Genomic DNA, 20,490 nt, shown 5'->3' with positions numbered 1-20,490 from the left:
AAAATACTTCTTCTGGTGTAACTGAACAGTTCTGAGGTTATCCTGATTTGTTACAGGCAGGAAATACAGCAAGAAACAAGCGTTTCTCCTAAATGCTGACTGGGGAACAAAACATACCTGGACTCTCCCTTTCCAGCCCATAGACCCGTATGCTAAACTGAGGCTCCCTGACCCCGGCAACGCGAGACAGCACGGACGGCTCTCCGGGAGCCCCCGAGACTCGGGCAGCTGACTGCAGGCCTGCTCTCCTGCAGAAGCAGGGGACCCTGCAGGCCAAAGGCCACAGGATTAAACTCCTTCTCTCGTACACAACTTATTCAGCTGTCTTTTCGGGTTTGGTAATTTTATTTCTCAACTTTATCATAAAATTACCAAACTGGCCCCAGATTTCCAGTAACTCAGTTATGCTGTGACCCTGGGCAGGAAGTAATGAGGCTGTTCGGAACAGCCCGCCAACAGCGCTCTACCTTTCTAAGGGGCTCTGATGGGCGTTCCGGTGTAAAGGAGGGGTGGGTGGTGGCACCCGGCCGGCAGGGGGCCGCTCCGTGTGTTGGAAGATTTCTCTAAGAATTGAGCTTACTCACCATGAGCTGCAGATTTTAGGAAAGGATGGTTCTCTACCCACCCCTCCACAGCCCTCCCACTTCCTCAAAGTCAGATTTCTATCTGCCCTCACGGCCTCCATTCCAAATCCTCCGCCCTACATACCACTGCAAATTTGCCTAACTATAGTAAAAAGCTGGAGCAAAGAATCCACATCACCTTCCTCCCCAAAGTCGCCATTTCACCAGCATGCTGGAAGGGTTAACACTGCCCCCTCAAAGTCAGGCTATTCAGCTGTAAGGCTTAAGCTTCCCTCCCCCAAATTTAAGAAATTTCCTGCTGTCTTTGTGCAACTCATCCTTTCTTCCACGTGCATTTAAGCCAGTCAGCACCCCTCCCCCAAAGACCTGGAGAGGAGGGGACGAATCAGGACCCTTCCACGGTCACCACCTCCATTCACATGCTGCAACCAAACCCTTCACTAGTTAGAATATTTAATATGATTGGGATTCCTTCAATTCCACTTCAGTGGCTGTTCTGTAAATATCTTCCAGGCTGTTTTTTTTTTCATTTTGTAACACATCTCAGTAATTTGAAAACTACTCAGTGTATTCCACATGAAGTCATTTAACTTAAAATCTCCTTACATTTATTTTATTCTAGTGGAACAAATACTCATCAGTTGATAACACTGTCTCATGTGTTTCATTCTTACTGTATAATTCTTAAGCCTGAAAATATATAGCCATTGTTCAGTTCTTTGACAGCACCTTTCCAATTCATCTATTAAACACACTACTACACAATTAAGCTAAAATAAGAAATTAGAAATGAACAATTTAAAACACAGGCAGTAGTGGCATCTGTGAGCTGAAACAATCTGAATTTTTTTTTAACCAAATGGAAACAAAGCTTCATGTAGAACATTAAAAAAAAAAAAAAAGGTCCAATCCTTTATAGTCCTAAGAAAAGGCCTTTTTTTTTTTTTTTAAGTAGTAGATTTTAAGCAGTCAAGAATCATTACAACTACTCCAAAGTTCTTTCCAACCAATATCATGTCTGGAACAACTGTGAGAAGAGAATATAATTTTACAAAGTGGGAAAACAGCACATCTTTTGGGACCCCCGAGGCTCTAATCAAGCATTTCAGAATTGAGAGTGCTCCAGGGTTGGGCAGGCAACCCTGCTGTGGCAAAAACAGGCCATTTCATCATAAATGTTGTTAAAAGACAGAGAAGTGATTAGCATTTATCTGGAATGAGGAGACAGAGGGACCCTGGCCTTGCCAGGCCATTATATTCCTTAATTATTTCATCACTTTGTAAGTGACTTGATGACTGAGTTCTATTTTCAGATTTCCTCTGAAAAGGACCACTGGAAGGGGCTTTTATTAAAATAGGCCAAAAATGGAGGATTAGGAAGAGAACTCAGACCAGCCTCTGCTTAAACCTTTACTGGCAAAAGCTAACCCTAACCCTCCATCTTCCTCCTTTACCTGGGAGGCGGGGGATCAAGCTGTTATCTAAATCAATTCTTCAGGGTGACCGGGGCAATATTTTCTGCAAGCTTTATCTGAATGGTGTTATCAGTTCCTTTTTTTGATTAAGAAGTGAAAGGGAATAATATGAACCCAAGTACTAAACCTAGGTCTCACAAATTAAAAAAAAAAAAACCAGCAAAGGTCAAACAGCAGTGTTTGATGGTGTTGTGAAGAGAAAAGCACTGAGGTTGGACATGAAAGAAAAAAGTATGTGTCCTTTACCTAGAAAAGCCATGCTCTTCCCCCACTTCCTCCTGCAGCATGCAAATCAACGTGTAGTTCTGAAGGAGCAGCCTCCCCCTTCTCACCAAATAATTAAAATTCCAGACAATGAGATTATAAACCCTATTCTACCAAACAAGCCAAATAAATGGTCAATCTGGCTTGTAACTAACAACGACTGCATTTTTAAATAAGTCACTGCCTCTTGATTTCAATACTTATATAACTGATTCAAAATGGCAGCAATTTGAGGTGGGGGTCCACTTCCACTAAAACACCGGGATTAAACACAAACACACACACACATCACTACAGTCTTTAGAATATGAAACAAAACAGTATCTAAAATAAATAGGACTTCTCAGAAAAAGTCATCTACCATTAAGGACATGCCTTAAAAAGTCCTTAGCACACATTAACTAAGCAAGCACAAACTAGTGGTTTGACTGTTATATTTTTCAGACAAAAAGCAATTAGGTTACCACTCTGCACTTGTCACTAGGGCTCTAAAGGCTTTATGGAAAATCTAGGTCTATTACTCATTCTCAAAGTATTACCAAATTCATTATTTTAAATCTTATTTGATATCAAGCAATCAAGGCAGTCTATCAGTCCCAGGAGGCGGGAAAAGTACAGTACGGACCATTTAAAACATACTTCTTGACACATACAAAAGAGAAGGTGAAAGGCTTCCTTCCAGACCCCTACCTAGTGGCCAGGCCCGGCGGGCAGCTGCTGTCCCCCTGCCTTTTCTTTTGTTGAGCTTAATCTCATGTCAACTCATTCAACCAACTCAAAAGCGATGAAGACATAATTGAATCAACCTGAACTAAATCAGACCTAGGGTTCTTAAAACATACAGCTTAATGTTTCCTAACGATCTAGAAAACTAGGAAACCAGCTAGCTTGCACAGGGCTCAGTAACACAGGCCCCCAGACCTGCCAAAGGATCACTGGACCCGCCATGTCTTCAATACACGTTAAGGAATGTTCAAGCTCAACACTCCAAGGCCTATAGGCTGATCCAGAAAGATAAATTGAGGCTCAAGGAATTTCAAAGGGGAACCAGCGCACCAAAGCCTCACACTCTGAAGTGACTATTCTTTTCTTGGAAAACACAACAAAAAGAGAAGAAAAGTTTACACTGCTCCAAGTGTGAACAGACTACTTGGGGGCCCAGAAGTGGCCAGTGATGGCCTTTTCCTGCTCCTGTTACTAAGCCTTGCTCGAAAACTTCCCCTCCCCAGCCCCTGCCCACCCCACCCCCACCCACCCGCCCAAGAATGCGGCTTCCCGTCCTCGGTGGCCCTACCCTGAATCCTAAAACGTGGGTTTCAACCCCGGACCTGGACATCTATCCCGACCCCGGGGCGCCGGTCCCGGCCTGTGCACCCCGCAGGCCAGGTCTGCCCCCTCCGAGCAAGACCGCCCGGGCCGCCCCAAATCCAGCCTCCCAGAGACCCCAGCAGCGCCCTCCCCTCTCGCCCCCTGCCCACCCCCTGGGGCTCGCCTTTTGGGGCCAAATCAAGAGCGAAGAGGGCTCTACATCTGAAACTGAGCGGTTTCGCCACTCAGCGCCTCCTGGCAGAAACTTCCCTTTTAAAAAAAAGAAACACTTTTAGGCTAACATTTCAATCCCTCCTGCCCTTTAGAGTTCCTACTTCTGCTTCCAGCTGGCTTTTCGCGTCCCACTAGAATTGAGCGATACAGTCTTAAAACGTTCAAGGGTTACTTTTTTAAACTTGCCTTTTTTTTTAAATCTTTTAAAATTAAAGGAAAAAATAAAATAAAAATAAAAACCGTATCACACACATCCAGGAAACGCGGCCCGGTGCACCGCCTGCTCTGGGATGGGCAAAAGCCCGGGACTCCCGGGGACGGGTCTGGGGGCGCCCAGGGGGCTGGCCGGGGTGCGCACCCGGGTCTGCGGTGCGGCCAAGCCCCTCCCTCGGCCCGGTAGACGCGCCCTCCGCCGGCCCGTGCGCCCGGTCCCGGCCATTGTCTGCGGGGGACGCCTGTTAGGACGCACTGTTTTGCCCGTTCCCAACTTGCGCCGGCCCCTCCCGGGCCATCGCCGGGGACCCCGCGCCAGCCCGCCCCCCACGGCCGGGCCAGCCACCGTGGGGACCCGCCGGGCGGAGCCACCCAACTTTTCAAAGAAGCCCCCGGCCCAGCCCCGCGCAGGGCCCCGGGCTCGCCCGCGCCCCCGGCCGTGCTGAGGTCCCCCGGAGTGAGCGCGACGGCCACACCGCCGGTGCACACCCGGGGCTCCCCGGCACCGCGCCGGTGGGATCGCGCGCAGCCGGGTGGGGAGGGGGCGCCCGAGAGGGGCGGGGTGGAAGGCAGGGGCGGGGGGCGGGCTCGGGGGCGCGGCGCCCCTCTACCTGCGGCGGCCGGGGTCCGCGGGAGCAGGGGCGGGGAGGCCGGGGCGGGGGCCACGGCGAGCCCCCCTCGGCCTTTTGTGCCGGCACCTCCGGGCCCCGCGCCCGCACGGGGCCCCTCGCCGGGCCAGAGCCCGCGGGCGAGACCGCCTGGGGACCCCGCACCGGGGAGCCCCCCCCCACCGAAGGCGGCGGCCCCCACCCCAGCCCACCCCCGCCCGGAGAATTTGGGGGCCGGGCTCACCTCGGGCGCGGGGCTAAGGTGAGCGGGGCGGGGGTGCTCACGGGGGGCCGAGGCACGGGCGCCCCCTACTCGTCCGCGCGGGGACAGTGCAGGCGCGGGGGTCCCCAGGGCCGCAGGGCCGCGGCGCGTCCGGCGCACGGGGACTGTTGGGTCAGAAAGTGCTCGCGGAGCAGCTGTTGCGCCCGCCCTCGGCCCCGCGGCTCCGCGACGCCCCGCCCCGCCCCGCCGGCCGCCGGTCCCTCCCACAGGCCCGCCCCCGGGCCACGTGACGCGCGCGGCGCGCCCCCGCCCCGCCCCCCGGACGTGGGCGCGGGCGCGCTCCCGCGGACCCCGCGCCGCCGGCGCACGCGCGCGCCCTTGCCCGCCCCGCCCCCCTCCGCTCCCGCCATCCGGCCTCACGCGGCCCGCGCGCCGGCGGTTCAGTGACAGGTACGCGGGGCGGGGGCCGCTAGGGCCGCGCGCAGGCGCAGTGCCGCCGCCCCGCCCCCGCAAGGTGTGCCCGGACGCCGGGTCAGCGGCCCTGCCCCCGGCCAGGACGGGCCTTGACGCCCATCGGGGGGGTCAGGAGGCAGCTGTGCACGTTTTGTTCAGGTTTTCCTCAGGCATGAGAAGGGTCCATGAGATGAGATGATTAAATGTCTCTCAAATGTGCATCTGCACAGAACTATCTTTTAACTGTCACTGTTTTTCTCAAAGGGCTGAGCTTGCGCTGGTCCAACTTGAAATTTCTAAACTTGGCCTAGGTTCCAAGAATCATCTTGGCTTTGATAGAAATCCACATGGGTGAAATCAGACTTAAAGCTGGGGACCAAAAAGCAAAATAAGCCTTCTCCCTCCCCTTAACTGAAAGCGTTTCCCAACTATTCTTTTTATTTGTTCACACATACGCACAAAGGTTATGATTCCGAAGGCCAGGGATATTCCCCCCCAGTTTACGTAAATCCCAAGGAGGAACCACAGAAGCAGTAATCACATCCACCAAGTTCTCTGCCTCAAGATGCAAACGAATGCAAAAGTAAAAGCTATGCAAGTCGCCACAAACGAATAGCTAAGTGTTTTTTTTTATTGGCCTTCAATGTATCCAAAATGGAAAAACTTAAAACGTATCAAGAAAGGCCCTTCAAGTATATATTTAATAAGTCAGTACCCCCAAAAAGCCCTACCTAAATGCTCCGCTGGTGAGCAGTGCAATCCTTAATAAAATAGGAAATGGAATTTGAGAGACAGTTTCTTAGCAAAGGGGAAGAATTTGCCCAAGTGTGATGTTTTGCTGTCATTTTATATATAACTACTAACCCCACATATAGTCTGGTTAGTCTTTTTTTTAAAAGGAAATGAACCAATTACTTACTCATACTTAGTTAATTAGCAGTGCCAGAAGGAGTCTTAAGCCAGAACTTTTTTTCGCTCAAGTACACTGATATTGATCACTTCATCACTTCCAGTACTAAAGTTCCTTTTCTCAGGAAAGATGAATATCATTCTTAAAAAAATTTTTAAGTCTTGATAGTCACGTCCCAAAACACAGTCCAAAGACACACACTCTTCCTAAACAAGAACCTTCATTTAACTTATCAAAACAAATGACTCTGGGCAGAACTACAAAACAAAGAAACAATGAACAAGTGAAACCAAATTGAGTCTTCACCGAAGTGTAGCCTCACTCTACATGTTAATGGATAACCTTTGAACTCTGAAACCTTGAATGCTGTAAACACAATAGCACTGAGAGTTAAAACGCCTAGTGTCAAAATGGAGCAAAAAGACAAGTCCCAACTTTTCAGTAGGAATAGGGAAACAATCAAAATGTTTGACAAATAATCGTTTCACTAAGAACAATGAGGATCCCGGCTCTCAGACCTTGTTGCTACTGAATTATTTTCTGAGCAAAAAAAAAAAAAAAAAAAAAAATGGTGCTTTTCCCTATTCCCTCACAGAGCTGCTACTTTGTGAGCCTAAGAGCATCATATGGTTTGTTAGTTACATCATATGGTTGTTCCTCTCCCCTCCCCACACTCAGGCCTGGCCAAAACAACAACAAAAAAACCTTATTATGCTGTGGCTTTTAAATTGAAAGATAATTGTATTAACTAAACTGTCCGCTAAGAGTTTTATAGGCGATCCTTATGTTTGAGCAAAGAATTACAAAGAACCTTGTTCCTGGAGGCGTGCCAACAAAACTGGGAAGTCGTTGCAAAATTCTGCCAGTGTCCAAGAGCTGGGTTGCAAACACGTACTGTGTTTTTAAATGGACAACAGAGTGAGCTGAATGCGTCGTAAGGGCGTCTCGTGAGCCACATTCGTCCCTTATAGAAGGCGGAGACCCACACTTCAGATTTCCTTGGAAAGCATGTATGGTTAAAACAATTAAGAATGAAAACTCCAGAAGCAACAGGAGGACACTGGGAACACTCGGTTTTGTGGTAAAGCTAAGAACTATTATCTTAAGAAATGAAAATCGAAAACCGAGCGTTGGGCTCCATATACTTAGCTCCGCCCACGCGTAATCCTGTTTTGCCATCGCCACCCCCCAGCTCGACTCTCTCTAAACGAGTCAGGTGCTGCAGAGACGCAGGCGACACAAACAATGGAGCCAGAAATGTCCCTTCCAATGTGAGCTGATGCTCCTGCTCACACGTTATTCGGGGAGAGAGGGAAGACCCCACTTCACCCCTTCTTAATGCCACACACATCAGCTACACCTCATTTCTCACAATTATCCAAACAGACCAGCCCTCCTTAAGATCTATTTCCCAATGTATGCTTATAAAATCGCACCATTATCTCTGATCTAATCCTCGTGATAGGAGCCCTCTGCCTTTAGCTAACTTCTGATTTTCTCTCCAGCTCCTCCTGCCTGCCACCGCATTCTCAGCTTTCTAACAAAACAAAACCAAACCCCTTCTGATTTGCTATGTTTAACATCCATTGGAATCACCATTTGAGTTAGCCTTAATGAGAAGAAGAGAATGCCAGTACTATCTTACTTTCGCAAGTATTTGTTTTACTGTGGAACTATTATAGAGAAGCGATTTGGAAACTGTATGTAAATCCAGGGGCTGAAACGGTGCCAAGACAGACTTAAAAGAATTCAGTGTTCAGAGCAGGAAAACCTGAAAAACTGCAGTGAGGAGTTAGCAGGAAAAGAAAATGAAAAAGTTAGGCAAACCCTTGCCAGCTCTGCAAACTACAAGGGACATTTGAGAAGGAAACCGGGGCAGCTCTTTTAACAAGACTGAAGCTCTAAAGGAAGCAGGGATCACCAACCACTCCAGGGAACACGAAACTTCTCTTTTCTATGAAGTTTCTTGATCCCCTGCAGTCATCTCACAATTCTAAATGCCCTGTAAAACCACACAGCAGTACATGATAGAAAACAAATAGCAGACATTACCTTTGAGAAGGGTAGACAGGGTCTGGAACCAGGGGGGCCTCTTTCTCCCTGAGTTGGCCCCGTCCACCTGACTCGGAACAATACTGGAAGAGATGTGATTGCTGGTTTTTATAAGCAAACCAAAAAAGGGAGGAGCCAAGAATAAGGCTCAATATAAATAGAGGTTTAGATGCAATCCCGACTTGACTAACCAATCATGACTGGTAACTTGACTGAGGACCCTCCCCCACCCTACAAGCACAACTTATCCACAGCCCCCCTCCACTATCCTGCAGGATTGGTCCAAGGAGGTCTCCACTCAAAGTGCCAATTAAACTTTCTTGACAAATTACACGGGTCACAAATAAAACAAACTAGAGGATATAGCAAAAAAAAAAGAAACACTCAGATACAGACAACGAGCTGGTGGTTATCAGTGCGGGACGGGGAGGGGCAGGGGAGAGGGGGAGGGGCAAGACGGGGGAGGAAGATGAGGGCTGCAAACTACTCCACAGGGAAGTAAACAAGCTACAAGCATGTAGTGTACAAGTCAGAGGACAGAGCCGGTATTCTCTAACCACCATAAACGGGCCTTTAAAAGCTTTGAGTCACTTTGTATACCTGAAACATATAATACTGTACATCAGCTATACCTCAAATATAGGTATTAACATATATATATAAACAAGTACAAGGGATGTAGTATGCACCACGATTGATGTAATTAACACGACTGATACAATTAACATGATTGATGTAGTTAATGTTATCTATGAAAGCAAAACAGTAAATCCTGAGTACTGGTCATAAGAGAAAATCTGCGTGTGTGTGTGTGTGTGTGTGTGTGTGTGGGTATGAGATGATGGGGGGTTCACTAAACTATGATCACTTCATGATTGTTTTTTAAGTCAACCATTACACTATACACCTTAACCTTACACAATGCTGTGCGTTGAATATATCACAATAAAACTAGAAGAAAAATAAATTACATGGGTCACATAACATTTGGAGCACCTCTTTAAAGCTTTTGTCCTCATCGAATATTCTAGATGGGGACCCGTGGGGTGAGAAGGGGGTGCCAATAGGAGAGGAAGGTAACTGGCATGTCCTGAAATCCAGTTTTCATCATCATCTCACAACAGGGAACCATCTTCTATCTGTCCACTTATGCCAAAATCTAGAAATCAAACGGCGGTATTTCATCTCCATCCCCCCTACACACACACCCCGCCTTTCTTTATCCATCAGCAGGGCCTGTAGCCTCCACCTTAATATATCTCAAACCTGCCCACGGACCTTCATCTCCAACACGAGGCTGCCCCACAGCACCGAGAGCGCTCACTCCTGCCAGCACACCACGGCGTCTGCAAACTTCTTCCTTTCTAGGTTTGCCTTAATATGTTCTCCACCCATAGCCCAAGAGATCTTTTTACAGTGTAAATCAGATGGTGTCACCACCCTGCTTAACAGCTTCCTACTGCCTCAGGAAAAAAGAACAAGCTCCAGGGCCTGCCTGCCAGCCCTGCCGATCTGGGCCCTGCCTGACTCTCCAGCCTCAAGTCTTGGCAAGCCCGTCACTCAGAGCTCTAAGCTTCAGCCTTCTCTCTGACCCAGAGTCTCCAGCCCTGTGGTTCCCTTCGCCTAGTTCTCTCTCCCGAGCTTTTCAAAAAATCAGCTTCTGTTCCTCCTGAGAGGTTTAAACTCTCTCTGGGCAGGGAGCTGTGGCAAGATGTTGGAATGTCTTCTCTCCAGTAATCCAATCTTGGGCTCAAATATTCCTGTTTCAACCTCTAGACAGTTGGATTAATCCTAGAATACTATTTCATCGCCATGGGTTTCCATTCCTGATCCATAAAATGGTGTGATGGAGGGAGAGAGGGGGAAGTAAATCTTAAAAAAAATTTTTTTTTAATTGAAGTATAGTTAAGGAATTCCCTGGCAGTCCAGTGCTTAGGAGCCAGAGCGTTCACTACAGTGGCCCAGGGTTCAATCCCTGGTTGGGGAACTAAGACCCTCCCCCCAAAACGTATAATTGATTTACAATACTATGTTAGTTTCAGGTATAGAGCATAGTGATTCAACATTTTTATAGGTTATGTGTGTCTGTCTGTGTCTGTTCAGTCCCTCAGTCACGTCCACTCCATTTAAAGTTTTGTGATTTTGGCTAGATTCTTGTAGAAGTAGACCTTTCTCATCACAAGGAAAAAATATTTGTAACTATGTGAAATGGTACGTGTTAATTAAACTTATTGTGGTCATCATTTCTGAAACATGTACATATATCAAATTACTATATTGTACACTTTAGGCTTATACAATGCTATAATGGTAATCATTTGGGCTTCCCTGGTGGTTCAGTGGTTAAAAAAAAACCTTCCTGCCAATACAAGAGGCGCAGGCTCGACCCCTGGGTCAGGAGGATCCTCTGGAGAAGGAAAGGCGTCCCACTCCAGTATTCTTGCCTGGAGAATCCCATGGACAGAGGAGCCTGGAGAGCTAAGGTCCATGGGGTCGCAAAGCGTCAGACACAGCTGTGTGCCTGAGCACAAAATAAAACTGGAAGAACTATGTAATAATATCATTATTTCTATAAATATTTCTGTTCATATGAGACCTGAGAGGGTTGAGAGTCTGCATGAAGCTTGTAAGCCCAAAGTCTGGCGGGCCTGGCACTATCGCAGGCTCCGGAGCCCGAGCTTACAGTGAGCAAAGCAGACGGAGCTCTTGCCCCCTTTGGAGCTTGTTTTCTAGAGGGAGGCAGACAACACAGGCTCTGTGGAGACAGAAAGAGCTTGCTGTTTTTTGGACTGGGGCTCCTTAAGGAGCAGACCCCGCCAGGAAAGCTTTCTAAGATGAGGCGCAGAAGGTGAAAAGGCTCAGGGCAGAGGACAGGCTCCCTGGGGAGGCCCCTGCAAGGGGCCCAGCGAGTGAGAACAGGGAAGCAAGGAAATAATGAGACAGAGGCAAGGACTGGCTTCTTTGGGGTTTTTTGGTGGCACTGGGTAGCATGGAGGACCTTAGTTCCTGGACCAGGGATCGAACTTGTGCCCCCTGCAGTGGAAAGGCAGAGCCCTAACCACTGGACCACCAGGGAAGCTGCAAGGCCTGGTTTTTGGACCTGGTAGCAAGAGATCAAAGATGGTCAATTCTCTGGTCTTGCTTTACTGTATCTCATCTGCAGTCCTTGACAAAGTCAACCCCTTCCTCCAAACACCTTCTCCTCTGATTCAGGACACCGCCTGTCCACCTCATTTCCACCAGTCCTCACTGGCGGCTCCTTCTCCATGCCCTCACTAGCTCTGTTCCCCTGACTCCAGATTCTGAAGTGTTCCAGGGTCCAACACAGGAGCCTGGTCTTTTTCCTACTCATTCTCCAAGTATTTCATCCTGTCCAATGGCTCAAAATACCATCTACAAGGCGCCTAAATTTGTATATTTCCCACCCAGACTTCTCCCCTCAAACCCCAAAATATATTTCCAGCTGTCTACTCCAGCTCCATTTAGACGTCCAGGAATTATTTCTGGATTTCAACTCTCAGACCTTCTCCCACAATCCCCCACCACTAACGGATCCATAAGACCATAGAATCGTATGAGGCTCTCCGGGAAGGGAATGCAGATGGAGAAGAAAGGTCCCGTAGTGAGATGGGTCAGCCGCTGACACGGACACTGGATCACGAATCCCTGTTGGGTACCCCCCAGCTCAAACCGATGCCCTCACACTCACCATTATAGCAATTGTGCCTTCCTCGCCCCTTCCTACTAGAGCTTAAACTCCATAAAAATACATGACACTGTGATTTGTTCTGGGCTGACATCTAAGTCTCAGTATGATGTCTGTCTACAGCAGCAATCAATAAATGCATTCCAGACAAATGAATACAGAAATAAAATTAATGTACAGAACTCACATGATTCAAAGAGATGACTCACTGGAAAAGACCCTGATGATGGGAAAGATTCAGGGCAGGAGGAGAAGGGGACGACAGAGGATGAAATGGTTGGATGGCATCACCTACTCAATGGACATGAGTTTGAACAAACTCCAGGAGACAGTGAAAAACAGGAGAGCCTGGTGTGCTGCAGTGCATGGGGTCGCAAAGAGTGAGACAGGACACAGCAACCGAACAGCAGAACTCAGCTGCAGTGAGATCCAGCCAAAAGGGACCTGAAGTTTGAGTGTTTAGGCCACTCACAGGGGTCTGGGCTGTTTCCTCATATGTACAAGGGGGCTTCTAATCTCTATTCATCCTGCCTAGCTGGATGGTTGGGTTGCCCTCCATCATACCAGAGGGAATCTATAACAGCAAAGGACTGCTACCATAACTCTTATCTTGACTGCTCAGTATCAGCTCGGCAGGGGGCTCCGCTTTTGTCTGGACTCGACTCTCAATATTCTTGGAACTCAGCCCCCTTGATGACCTTATGTTGTTCAGTCGCTAAGTCCTGTCCTACTCTTTGCGACCCCATGGACTATGGCACCAGGCTCCTCTGGCCTCCACTATCTCCCGGAGTTTGCTTAAACTCATGTCCATTTGACCTGAAACCCAACAGGTCCTGTACTTTGCTAGAAGAGCATTCGGAGGCTCTGAACTCACTTTTCTCTGGTTTGGATGAGATGATCGGTGTAGTAAATGGTTTATATAGTTGGTTGGTTATGAATTTTATTTCCTTTTATGTTTTTGGTCTGAATCAGACTGTTAACTCCATCAAAATGGGGACTTGTCCAAACTCACTGCCAGCAGAGCCTCCTGCATGTCTCTGCCATGGGATGGGCTGTGTGGACTAAACCACCAAGACTTAAAAAGCTTCCATGCCAGAAACGGGCCAACCTGCCGAGAAGCGCTAACATTAACAGGGTTCACATGTGCTTTTCACTTTGTAACTCATTTAATCCACCTAACAATCCTGCAAGGCAGGGCCTGTGTTTTCCCATTTGTATAGACAAAGAACCTGGGCACCCAGCGATTAAATAGCTGGTAATAAGCAGCAGAGCCAGGTGCCTACATTCAGCACCCACCACCCCTAGGGCCTCTGTCCTCATCCACAGACACGGGGCCTCCCTCATCGTGGGGTCCCCTGCCTGGGCCTCCCCCTCAGCGCCTCTCTCCCCTGCCCCTCACCCCAGTGTCCTTCATCACAATGGCCTCCTTTTCCTGTGCAGACGCCAGCGAGGCCTCACCCAGCACCTCATGGTATCTCCCCAGGACCCTGCGGATGTCCTACGAGAACAGAGTAGATGTCCACTAAACGCCAGATGCCAACTGAGGACGAGTGCTGTGTGCCAGGCACTTGCCATCTACTATCTCACTACGCTCTCCCAGTAACACAGTGAAACGTTGACTTCACTGATTTCAGTACAGACGTTTAACAGTATTCAGCCAACGGCACACACACCTACTGTGAGCCGCGCGTTCTCCCCGCGTGCTGGGGAAACAACTGCAAGGGAAGTGGACACCAACGAGTACATCTCTGCCACACCCCAAGCTCCTTACGGCTCAGAAGTCCAATCTGGGGACTTCCCTGGTGGTCCAGTGGCTACGATGCCAGGCTCCCAGGGCAGGGGGCCCAGGGTCAATCCCTGGTCTGGGAACTAAATCCCGCAAAGTGCAACAAAGAGTTGGCACACCGTAACGAGACCCAGCACAGCCAAAAAAATAAATAAATATTGTTTTTAAAAAGTCAGATCTGATCATATCTGGGCCCTGCCCCGAAATCCCAATGTCTCTGAGAAGACAGACAGAATTTCTGGTAAGGCCTAGTGGGCCCTCTGAAGACTTTGGACTTTGTTCTAAGAGCACTAGTTTGCCACCAAAAAAAAAAGTGAGACCGAAAGAACTATCAAACTTCAAGTGTTTCTTCCTCGAGAGATTATCTCCCAAAGGATCTCATCCCACTTAAAAAAAGAAGCGTGGCAAAAAGCAAAGAAGTTACAGTCCTCTTACTTCAAGACCACATTCTCCTCCCCTTGAGGGTAGGAGCTCAGACTCAGCCCTGCCGCCCTGATCACCACACCTGGCACCGGCTGTAATCTGATCAGTCTTCACCCCTTGAGTTATTACTGCCTTTCCCTTTTTCTTCCCCATTGCCTTTTTTTTTAATTATCAGATAGATGCTCTATTTATAAAAATAAAATTTTATTTTTACTTAACACTGAGCAGAGTTCCTGTATGATACAGTAAGTCCTTATTACTTAACCATCTTATGCCTTTCTTTTAAAAAAGAGGAAACCAAGGCTCAGGAGCCTTGAGCAGGCTGTCTGAGGTCACACAGCTAACAGCCTGATTCCCCATCTTCCAGATGAAGGTCAGTGGACCATTTGAACCCAATGTCAAACCTCAGCTCTGTCACCAACCTAAAGCTCCTAAAAATGAACCCTGATGCACACTGTTGACACTTATTTCCTGAACGTTCAGCCCTGAGCAGCTCTGGGGCAAGGTTGAAGCCTCCTCGCCCAGCCAGCTTCCCCGCCCCCGTCCTGGGCTGCTCCCCTCCCACCGCTGTCACTCCCTGGCCTTCCCTTGTCCCCGGCGTAGCTCCCCTAACAGTCTGCAAGTCTCCTGTGAAGGTACTGAAGGTAAGGAGGAAAGGTCATGCAAATCACGTCCCAGCAGCAATTAGCAGAGTGCTTTTCGCAGAGCTGGGAGGCAGTATATGTTTGTAAGATGAAGTCTCAAACTTCCATGCCTCCTTTTTACACTGCCTGTCAGAGCTGATCAGTTCGGAAGTCTTACAACTCCTACCATCTCAGAATCTCTCAAATGCACCCTTTTCCTTTTTTATTTCCACAGTCCTTGGTTCTTGTCTCATTCTGATCTGTGTAGCAGTCTCATAACCGATCCTCTTGTCCCTGTCTTCTTAACCCAGATTACCTGTTCCTGAGCCCCACCAATAACCCCTGCCACTGCCCTGTGCAATGGAAATGCGGTAAAATCTCCAGTTTTACCAAAATAAACCATAGTTCCCTCTCTCAGGGAACAAAACTACACGCGGCCCCAGCCGATCTTTTGGCCAGATGCATTCCAGAAGTATTTATTTGGGAGCACTCCTCGGTCCCAGGCACTTAGCTAGATAGTACTTAAGCAGTGAGATACAAAACGGACTGGATTCCTACCCTTGTGGATCTTATATTTTAACAGGAGAAATCGTAAACAGATGAATACATAAGCAGAAAAGCATGTAATTAGAATACCTGCTCTAGAGAAATAATCCCTCAGTTACATAAAGAAGCGTGTACAAGGATGTTCACTGCAGTATTATTTATGAGTGAAACCCTGGAAGCAACCCCGTGTTCATCAAAAGGAAAACGCTGCGTGCACTGTGCTCTATCCGAACTGAAGAATGCGGATAGCAGCTGGGAAGAATGAAGCAGTATGGCCAGGTCGCCAAGACGTGGTGGAATCAAAGGACAAAGCTGCTCCCTGTGGCTGAGTTATGTTGATGTTTGACAGAAAACAACAACATTCTGTACAGCAACTATTCTTCAATTAAAAAATAAAATTTTTTTTAAAGTTGCAAAAAGTAATGCCATACTTTCTTAAAAAACATATACACAGTAATGTATTTTCCAAAGGAAATACATGTATATTGTATATTTATGTGTATTACATAAATACGTATGTTTATGTTTATATATATATTTACATATACATAAATACACACATCTACATATACAGTATATATTTAATGATGTACATTTATAGGTATTACATTATGTATATGTACACATGTGTATACATATACACACGCATATTTGTGTGTGTGTGATGTAAATATATTTATGAACACACACATCATAAGACATATTCATGCTGATCATTTCTCAATATACATAAATAACCAAATCATTATCTTGTACAACCTGAAACTAATACAATGTTACACATCATTATATCTCAATAAACAAATATATATATATGCAAATACACCAAATTTGGCTAATTCTCAAAAATGGGCAAGGATCCAGGGCACTTTGGTGAGAGCTAAAATTTTAATCTCTTTTCATGTAAAGCATACACATGCCTACTAACAAGAAATTCCAAACTGTGTGGAATAACCTCAGAAATTAAAAAAAAAAACCAGGAGATAAAATGTTTAGTACCCCCACCTACAGCCCTTTCAGGAACAGGAGAGGCAGCGCTCTCTGCTTACCCGTCTCCCTACTCCGGCCGCTGGCCTGTCAGCCTGAATGTCTCCAAACGCATGTGCCATCCGTGTGCACAAGGCCCCACAGCCCCCTGCCCACCCCCCAGGGCCGCTCCAGAGGCCTCCACCCTCTTGGTTCAGTCACCCTTCCGCCCCTCCTTTGTGATACCTGCTGGACCAGGCTGAGCCCACCTGTGTAAACTGCAGGCCCCTTGAAGGGAAGGCCAGTTTCCTCCATGTCGCAGTTGCTGGCCCACAGGAAGTGGCTCAATATTTAGCTGTTCTATTTAATTAAACACTGGAAAAGGAAATGGCAACCCACCCCAGTATTCTTGCCTGGAAAACCCCATGGAGAGAGGAGCCTGACTCCATAGGGTGGCAAAGAGTCAGACATGACTGAAGCGACTTAGCACATCGCACATTTAATTAAAAGAACGTGTTCTTAGCTGTACTATTTAACTAAATAAACATGCTCCCTAGGCTCCTTCATTCACGCGTGCATTTTCTCTCCTGCTCAACAAACATTTATTAAGCACCTACTGTGTACCAGGCACTGTTCCAGGTGCTAGGAATGCAGCTGGAAAGCAAACCAGTCAAAACGCCTATCGTCACAGAGTTAGCATTTAATGTTCTACCATGTTCCATTAAGTGCCGGGACTCCCCTGGCGGGCTGGTGGTTAAGGCTCTTCGCTCCCAATGCAGGGATGCGGATTTGATTCCCGGGCAGGGAATTAAGCCCCCACGTGCCTTGTGGCGTGGACAAAAATAAGGGGAGAAGCGGTCAGGAGATAAAGGGGGGAGGGGGTGTTAAATAAAGAGTCCGGGATGAGTTCATGGGGGCAGGCATCTGGGTAAGGATCTGAACAGGGTGGCAGTGAGAGCCATGGGCACCCCTGGGGAAAGAGTCTAAAAGGCCGGCCCTGCAACGACCTTCAAGGGTATGCCCAGTGATTCAAGGAGTAGAAAGAGACAAATCAGAAAATGAGAGCGGTGGCGATGATATCAGTTGCCTGGGGCCTTTGGGGTTTTAAGAAGATAGGATTTTATCTGAATGTACCTGAGAGCCATTGAATGGTTTGAGCAGAGGAATGATGACTGGGTACTAAGAAGCTTATTAAAGAGATGGTAAAAATGAAGAATACTCCTAAAATAGTCAAGCAGATAATCTCCTTTGCCAAAAACACTCAGATATTTGTGTGTTCATATTTTCAGGCGACTTTGATAACAACAACAATAGTAATAGAAGACATAAGAAGGATAAGGAGACAGGAAAAATCAAACAATTTATTGAGCCCCTGCTATGGGCCAGTCTTAACACCACACGTAATGTGCCCCATCAGGCTGTTACTGAGTTCTCCTGATAACCCATCTATATTTATGTAATTATACATGAGTTTATATTATAAATTAAGTATATTTAAATTCATTTGCCAGATGAGGAAACTGGAGCCAGCAGAGGTTTGCTTTCTGACTTACTAGCTTAACTTCCTTGAGGTTCAAAAAGAATAAAATGAAATTATACAAATGTTAAAAAAAAAAAAATGAAATTATAGCCCGATTTGATTCCAAAGCCCAGGCTGCCACATGCCATTCTTTCTTATCCTAAATTGTTGACCTTGGCCTTAGGAGAACAGAGGATAATAATAAGGCTCTCTGATGGAGCACTTACTATGGTCCCAGTACATTGTATGCACCACGTTTGGACACCCAGGCCGACTTAGTGCCCCCTTCACCCAGATTAGAGACCTGCCACTGAGCCGTCACGTGGACGGTGGTTAAAGGGCTGAGCTCATGAAGCTGGGTTCACACCGAGACTCTGCACTACCCAGCTGTGCATCCTGTCACCTCATTTGAACTTTCTTTGCCTCTTCTCCCCATTTTACAGATGGAGGTAAGAATACCCACTGACAAGTGTATTTAAGAGAAATGAACAAATCCTCCCCTGTAAAAAGCTTTGGAGCCAATTTGTCACACAGCAAGCTTCCCAGGTGGCTCAGCAGTAACGAACCCGCTGGCCAATGCAGGAGACGGGGGTTGGATCCCTGGGTGAGGAAGACCCCCAGGAGGAGGTAATGGTTACCCACTACAGTATCCTTGCCTGGGGAATCCCATGGACAGAGCAACCTGGCAGGCTACAGTCCATGCGGTCTCAAAGAGTCGGACACGACTGAGCCACTGAACTGGACTGAGCTGAATATTATAAAGATTATCGCCTACGGCCACAGAAGCTCAGCCACTGCAGAACCCTGCTAAGGAGCTTCTCCATGGGTTAGAGAAGCGAGTGTATTTATAGTAGGTGAGAGAGAGAAAAGGCTTTGGACCCGGACTGCTCTCTCCAGAACTGAGTCGCTTTCAATCATCTTTAGTCCACCCAACATGGACTAAGCAAGTGAAATCCTTTGAAAAATCAGAAGGATACCTTAATCTGGGCAATCTCTCCGGGGTTCAGAGACAACCCGTCTTTCGGTATCCCCTGGGCATCTTCTCCCAGTGGAAGGTCAAGGAGGCCCAGTGAAGGACGAGGTGGGAGGTGAGGGGCAGCGGGGAGGGACGCAAACAGCAGCCTCCAGACTGTAGGTGCGCTCTCTCAGGCCACGCCGCCAGCAGGGCAGTGGGAAATGCTGGAGAGGAGATCAGGGCCAGGGCCACACCCTAGAGAGGCACAGAGTGGCCAAAAAATCCCTGAGTCTAGACGAGGGATCACACAGCTGCCCTAAACCTCTGGAGCTGGTTAATCCCGCCCCAAAGCCTTCACCACTTCACTTTCAGCAGCTCTCAGCACCAACACAGCACGTTTCCCCCAGAAACCGGAACTGAATCAAATGCCGTCCCAGAGCCTTCCTGGATCCACATCCTGACTCCACTGCCCAGAGACCTCAGCCCAATGACTTAGCCTCCCTGTCTCATCTGTAAAATGGGAATAATGAGTCCCCAGTGCACCGGATACCTTTAAGGCTTAAAGGAGCTGATGGCAATGGGCCCTTAAAAACCTTAAAGGTAACTCAGTAAACGTCAGCCAGAATGACAGGAGCCATCCTTCTCCCTGTCCTAATCAGCCCTTCAGCTGAACTAATCCCCTTGGCCTCTTTGACAACTTTTTTTTTTTTCAAATGTGGTTAGCACATTTTGTTGACATATTTTTACAAATACCAAGCCTGCGTGTCCTCTTAAAAATATTTTAGGAGATTATGTTTTGTTCCCACTTGTGGCTTCGGCGAGTGGGATGAAAACAGTGTAAAAGTAAATGAGGAAAAAAGGACCATCTTTCCTGAATTTTTACAAAAAGAAAGAAAAGAAAAGAATGAAAGATTCGGATGCTCTTAAAGACTATCTTGCTATTTTCTTATCAAGTTCCTTTTCTCTTTTTTTTTCCTCCCCCATAAACACAACAGTAATGACATAGGCTTTCTTTCTTCCCTGTTTAAAGTTAAAAATCTGACACATAAATTTCTCCAAACTAATTGAATTTTCTATAATGATTTGTAACTACTATGCTATGTCCTTTAAATAATGCTACAAACAGAAATAAACAAGTTTCTCAAGCACTTGTGCCTGAAGTCAAGGAATAAGAACAACGTGTCCCCAAGGAAACAAAGTAGAATTTGGACTCCAGGCTAAAATGGCTCTGCCTTAATCCTCTGTTACCCGGTACCACGGGGCTGCGTTTACAGGAAGCGCCTGCCACCAGAAGTTTTCTGCTAGTTTCCAACCCGATTTCAACCGTATTTTTGCATCATCCCCTCAGCCATATGGAAACAAAAACACTCAGCTTAAAAAAAAAAAAAAAAACGTAAAGATCGCTGACCTGTTCCTTTCTGCCTTCTCCAGGATGGGTAGAGGCAGGAAGAAACGCAGGACGCCCCTCCCCCTCCACGGCCGGCTTCCCGGCCGGTAGAGACTATCTCATTACCACATTTTCAACAAGCAGCCCGGTTTCCTCGTTTAATCAAAGTTAGTTTGTGCTTGTTTGGCAGTCTGCGCATGCCAGCTTTTTATGGCCATAGAAAATGTGTATTTATTTATTTTGAGATGGCTCTGA

At 47.4% G+C, this 20,490-nt stretch overlaps 1 protein-coding gene across 3 annotated transcripts in view; it reads right to left on the bottom strand.

Annotated features, from left to right (window-relative positions):
• ZNF217 (zinc finger protein 217) overlaps positions 1-20,281 on the bottom strand; it is a 39,119-nt gene extending 18,838 nt beyond the window's left edge. Inside the window, exon 1 of one of the 3 annotated variants that reach the window (XM_044927505.2) lies at positions 20,257-20,281. The gene's annotated coding sequence lies outside the window, so the exon portion shown is untranslated. Of the gene's footprint in view, positions 1-4,930; positions 5,149-8,324; positions 8,456-20,256 lie in introns of those variants that run through there. The other 2 variants (XM_044927503.2, XM_025263270.3) reach the window with 2 other exon arrangements.
• Positions 20,282-20,490: the final 209 nt, after the last annotated feature.

Source organism: Bubalus bubalis, chromosome 14 (genome assembly GCF_019923935.1).
Source record: "Bubalus bubalis isolate 160015118507 breed Murrah chromosome 14, NDDB_SH_1, whole genome shotgun sequence".
Lineage (NCBI taxonomy): Eukaryota > Metazoa > Chordata > Mammalia > Artiodactyla > Bovidae > Bubalus > Bubalus bubalis.
The sequence above is the reverse complement of the archived record's forward strand: the minus strand, read 5'-3'. Positions and strand labels throughout refer to the sequence as shown.